Source organism: Enhydra lutris, unplaced genomic scaffold, assembly GCF_002288905.1.
Source record: "Enhydra lutris kenyoni isolate GAN:26980312 unplaced genomic scaffold, ASM228890v2 scaffoldscaffold18, whole genome shotgun sequence".
Lineage (NCBI taxonomy): Eukaryota > Metazoa > Chordata > Mammalia > Carnivora > Mustelidae > Enhydra > Enhydra lutris.
This window is the reverse complement of record NW_019154102.1, coordinates 16,196,457-16,202,758: the sequence shown is the minus strand read 5'-3', so window position 1 is coordinate 16,202,758 and position 6,302 is coordinate 16,196,457.

Below are 6,302 nucleotides of genomic sequence, written 5' to 3'. Positions count from 1 at the left end.
GGAAAGGGCCAGGAGAGGCGAGGGAGAGCAGGCTGGAGCCCCGGCCTGAGTGGTTCGCGCCGCGCCCAACCTTTCCACAGCAGCCGCGAGCTGGAGATGATGCAACGCGGGAGCAGTCAGAGAGGACGCAGATGGGAAGAGGGGAGGGAGCCGGGAGCAGCCCAAGCCCGCCCCCTTCACACCCGCCGCCCCGCCCCCCGCGGCTTCGGCCAATCAGCTCCGGGAACCGCCGCCGCGCGCCCCTCGCTAAGGCTGCCGGCGCGGGGGGAGGGACGGCAGGGCTGGGGGCGCTGCCGGGGCCGCTGGGGGGCCGGCCAATCCGGGCGCCCGTAGCCACCTCCCTGCCCCGCTAACTGGGGCGGGCTCCGGGTGACCGCTGCTGGGCACGGCCTGAGGGACGGCCCGAGCTCGTTGGCACCTGCCAGGGCCTCTCGGGCTGGCCAGGGTCTGGGCCCTAGGAGTCAGAAGGCCCGGGAGAATGTGGAACCCAGCTACGTTTTTGGTCCTGAGGATTGTGGGAGGGGAAGGGTTCCCTCCAGGGTGGGTGTCTTCGCCCCCGCTGTCTGTCCGAGAACGCACCGGTCTCTCTTGCAAAAGGGCCGCGTGCGGCTAGGCCCCCACCCCGGACGGTCCTCCGGTCGTGTCCTCCTCCAGCCTAAAACCCCTCCTCCAGGAGTCCTGTACGAGAAAGCACGCCGGGGTGCCCAGCGCGGGCCTGGCCCTGAGACGGAAGATGGGTGCTGGATGGATGAATTAGAAAAACCTTATCCCACGTTCGATAAGGGCTCTGACAAAGCCTCAGCTGTAAGTGAAACGGGGTCCCAGGTGGCACCAAACCCAGCTCCCGGGCTCTCCAGCGCGCGCTCCCGCTCTCCTAGGCAGAGGGGCTTAAAGCCTCCCGGATAGGCCCTCGGTTGCCCCACAGCTGTGTGCAGGCTGTGTGTGTGGGCTGTATGTAGGCTGAAGACGCAAAACTCCTACAGAATCAACGGCTCTCTCGCCACCACATCCAGTTGCATTTCTACTGGGTAGTAGACAAGCCACAGGATTTTAACCTCTTCCATCTCCCGGACCCCAGCCGTGGCAGGAAAACTGTATATACAGTGGTTAGCCAGCCTGCAAAGATGGTTTCTTAATGTTAACATTCGATTCATTTCCTTTTTATTTCAACCTTTAATTAGTATCTGCTCCGGTCATGGCAGATACATGAGAGAACTCTGCAGAGTCGTTTACTACCTCTGTCACATGTATTAATTTTCTCATATTTTCTCATGCTGCGCTTGAAAGGAATTGGTCTTTTAAGACTTATGTGAAAAAGAAGTCTTCTTACATGTGGCTAAACTGAGTTAAGGAGGAAGGCAATTATTCTAGATCTCTTGCTGAAAAGGAGTCATCTTAGAACATGTCATGACAGATATTCGTGCAAATCAAAATGCCTTCCTAAGGAACTTTAAGGAGCTGTCCAAATTTTGAGATCAGGGAGGATTCCCTTGCTTGAAGCCCGCCAGCCAGCCAGCCACTGGTTGGAGTTTGCAGGAGTTTTTTTGTTTGTTTGTTTTTGATGGAGGGAGGGGAGCATGTGAACATATTTTTATGTTTTCAGAACACAGTTTATTTCTCTGTGTGCACTGAAGAAAGGATTTTCTACAGATACACTCTCTGTTTTGCCAACCAGCCCCTCCCTTTGTTTTGATGACCACTTTTTTTTTAAAAGATTTTATTTATTTATTCAACAGACAGAGATCACAAGCAGGCAGAGAGGCAGGCAGAGAGAGAGAGAGAAGGGGAAGCAGGCTCCCCACTGAGCAGAGAGCCCGACGTGGGGCTCGATCCCAGGACCCTGGGATCATAACTTGAGCCGAAGGCAGAGGCTTTAACCCACTGAGCCACCCAGGTGCCCCTTGATGACCACTTTTAACCAAAGGACTCTCAAATCATGTTCCAGAAATGAATTTTCAGTTACCTGCTTTATATCTCCACCTGAATATCCTGCAAGCATACCAACACAACATGTCCAAAACCAAACTCATGGTGGTATTCCTCAAGGCTGCTCATCCTTCTGGACCCCCTATTTCTGTTACTAACATTACTGACCACCTAGTCATTACTGTATGAAGCTTCAGGTGACCTTTGGTTCTTCCTTCTCTAGTGTTTCTTCTCATCTGATCAATTGGCAAGTCCCACAAACAGTCCTTTCGCAATATTTATCACATCTGTGCCTCCCATCCAATCCCACTGCTACCATCCTGGGTCAGGTCTTATTTCCTCACTTGTTATCTCAGCTGCCAAAATGTTCTCCTAATTAGTCTTCCCATCTCCAATGCTCTTCTTTTTTTTTTTTTTTAAGATTTTATTTATTTATTTGACAGAGAGAGATCACAAATAGGCAGAGAGGCTGGGAGAGAGAGAGGAGGAAGCAGGCTCTCTGCCTAGCAGAGAGCCGGATGCAGGGCTCGATCCCAGGACCCTGGGATCATGACCTGAGCCGAAGGCAGAGGCTTTAACCCACTGAGCCACCCAGGCGCCCCTCCAATGCTCTTCTATATTTTGCCTTGCCCCAGGCCAGTCTTCCTAATGAATAATATACATGTTAGGATTAAGTTCCACTTTTCCAGTAGGAAAAAAAGAAGGAGCAATGTCTTCTCCCTTTAAGAACATTTCCTAGAAGTTGTTCATGCTATGTGCTTTGTATTTCATTAACCAGAATTTACAACATGACTTTACCTAGCTATAAGAGAAGTTAAGAAATGTCATCTTTATTTTGCACAGGCATATCCCCAGTTAAAAATTGGTGCTTCTGATGAGTAAGTTGTGGGAATAAAAGGGACAGTGTAGGGAATATAGTCAATGTTATTGTAATAGCATTGTATGGTGACAGATGGCAGCTACACTTGGGGTGAGCACAGCTTGACATACAGACTTGCTGAATCACTATGTTGTACACTTGAAACTAATGTGACACTGTGTGTCTACTGTACTTCAATAAATAAATTAATTTAAAATTTTTTAAAAAGACTGGTGCTTCTGTTACTAAAGAAGCAGGAAGGGATGGATTCTAGGGCAACTCCTCCATACCACTTCTTGTTCAAAAGCTTTCAGTGGCTCCCACTAAATTAAGAATGTGCTCTTCATCCTGGCATTGAAGACCTACCAGGATCTGACATTGGCTCTCTCTGCCAGGCTTGTACCTTGTAGGCATTCTACAAACACAGGGCTGTGTGCTGCTTCCACATTTTTCTCGCCTCTGCACTTAGCCCCAGTTCACTTCTCTTCCAAAGCCTTTCTGCAGCCCCCTTGCTCCCACTGTGCTTGCTGCCCACACTTTGGTGCACCCCAGAGCTGTGTTAACAGTCAACCCTCCATTGGGAGTGAGGAAAGCCCTGCCTTAAGGAACGCCCTGCCGTGCTGGCACTTTCCCTGGACATAAGTGTGGTGCCCGGTGGGAGAGCAGTGTTGGGAGTGCCTTATGCCGTGCCTCATGTTTGAACTAGAAACCTCTCCCTTTAAGTAGGAGCTGGTGTCTGGGGGCTTCTTTTGGGGAATGGCTGCCCTGGAGCTGCTCTGCCTCCATGGGAGGCAAATCAAGAAACAGGTTGTCAGCTCCTAGCCTCCCCAACAGTTGCTGAAGGGTTTAACTTTCTGCTTTCTTTTTCTCTCCCCTTTTTTTTTTTCTTAATTCCTCCCCTTCTGCGCTTCCATTACATTTCTTTCATCTTTTCATAATTTTACATGCCTCCTCCCTGTCAGTATTTAGTACAAAAAAATCATTGATTCTTATACTTAGACACATCCCCCTACAACACTTACATGTGTTTTCTCTGGATTTTAGATGTGTAAGTACCACATTACAAAATACCTTGCAAGTGGTGCAGTCTGATACCACTCGCCATCACCACCACCACCATCATTAGGTGCTTGAAACTCTCAATAGGCTGGAGTACTGCTCGGTAAGTATTTCCTCTCTTGTTTGTCCCACGTGGATGGGAGTATATTTACTTACCCTTTTGATTTTGAGCTTGACCATATGACCTACTTGGCCAATGAAATAAGTGGACATAAAGTAAGCAGAGGCATCGACATGTTTTGTGGAGTTGCACTTAGACTCCTGCTGACGTGCGAGTCGGCATGTCCCAGGTAGATGCTGCCCCTTTAGCCTGGCATCAGGACAAAGGTGAGAAACGTGTCTGAATCCAGCCTGTCCCTGCAAATCCGACCACCTTGCTGCCTAAAGACATCCCAGGCAGCCCATGGACCCCTAAGAAAGAAAAATAAAATGCTGTTGTTGAAACTTACTGAGTTTTGGAGTCATGTGTTATTGTCTCATTGTGGCAATAGCTGAGTCATATAAATCCTCCCTTCGACATCTGTTCCAGTTATGTTTTTATAGAACAAACCACTCCAAAACATAGCAGCATAAAAGTACAGCCATTTTCTGATGCTCATGAATCTGTAGGCCAGAAATTCAGATGGGAGCCTTAGCAGGGGAGGCTTCATGACTGGACATGGCTGCTCCAGCTCGACCCAAGCCACATGCCTGGCGAGCTGCTGGGATCCTTGGTTCCTTTCCACATTACGTCTGCTGAGGCTGGAATGTCCAAGATGGCTCTTCATTCCCACCACGATGCCTGGGCTAGTATGGCTGGAATAGTGAGGCTGGCAGGGCATCTCTCTCTCTCTTCTGTTTGTCTATCTGTCTCTTAGTGTGGCTAGTGTGGGCTTCCTCACAGCATGGTGATTGATCTTAGTGTAGTCAAACTTCTTAGAGTGGTTGACTTTCCTCCTTCCCTCCCTTGACCACCTTCTGGTGGTCAAGCAAGTCACTAAGACCAGCCCTGACTCAAAGGAGGAGAATTAGACTCCACCTCTAAAAAAGGGAGTAGCAAAGAATTTGCTGCCATCTTTGATCCACATAAAGCTTAAACATGCATGTGTTCTAGATCCACACACATACGTCAGCTGCTTCTAGAAGTGCCCTCGCTCTGAGGTCTCTTTGGACGACTCTGTTAGAAAGTTCCTTTGGGATCATTTAGTCATGTTCTTAAAGCCATGGCTGCATTACCTGTCGTGAAGAATTCATTTCCCTCACTAAAGTGATGCTATGGATTTTATTTTTATATAAGAAGTCATAGATGTGGTGTTTTTCCTACATTGTCAACAGTGACTGTTTATCACTCCTAATATACTTATGTATTGGCTAATACTTGGTATTGTATACACTTGCAGGCTTCTGCTAGTCAAGAGATAGTATCAGTTCTGTTTTCACATCTGATGCCAGTTCAGTATTTTTCTCATTATTTCACTAGGATGATAATGGCATCACTAGAATTACATAGTAGGAATTATCTTCTGCCATGAATGAACTAAAAAAGGAAAATAGTATCCCACACAGGCCAATTTGGATTCCAGAATACGTCTTTACCTTTACTGAGAGATACCAGATAGTTTAACAATTATAACAACTATACTTAAAAAGTTAAACTTTAGTCTCATTCTTTCTGTATCAGCAAAACACAGCTTTGTAGAAGATGCAGTGTGATTTTTAAAAAAGATTATTTGCCTTTCACATAGATCAGATTACTTGGCAAACAAAGCAAGTGAGGTGAAAATCCAAAATAATAAATAAGGTATTTTTCTTGTATGGTGGACAACTTCGTGAGCACAGGCATTGTGGCGTCAAAGCACTGGTAACTTTGTAATTGGTGATCCTTTCTCAAGCCTCCCCTTAGTATCATCTCTAGCCACCAAAAGGAAGGAAAAGGGAAAAGGGGGCCATAAAGATGCCCCTAGAATCAAAAGGTCAGGTGCAGACTCAGATAAACACTGTGAGTCAACACTAAAAGGGAATTTGGTCAGAGTGGGAGTAAAAGGCAGAATGAAACAGAAATAAGTCTGTTTCTTTGGTTTTAGAGAGTAGCTAAAGCTATGTTAGCTGACATGTGCTTCTTAGAGAGAACAGTGAACCGGAGCATCAGAAGAAATGCGTACAAGATGGGAATATAGGTTAGTCTGGTATCTGTGTTTTGTGGACAAGGGTTCTACAGGTAGGGATTTGATTCATTGACACAATCAGATTCTTACCGAGTTGCTTAATGAGCATAAATCATTCTGCAAGGTCCATTGAGTGAAATACAAAAAAAAGGAGTATGGATTACTTGGGGAGCTGATCAAAGTGCATATCCCTGAGCCTGGAGAATGGCCTAGGAACCTGCATTACAACAAGCCAATCCTCCCCTGCATTACCCCACGCCTCGTTTCAATCAAAAAGTATTTACAAGGGCATTGAGTTAACAGAGTTTAGAATT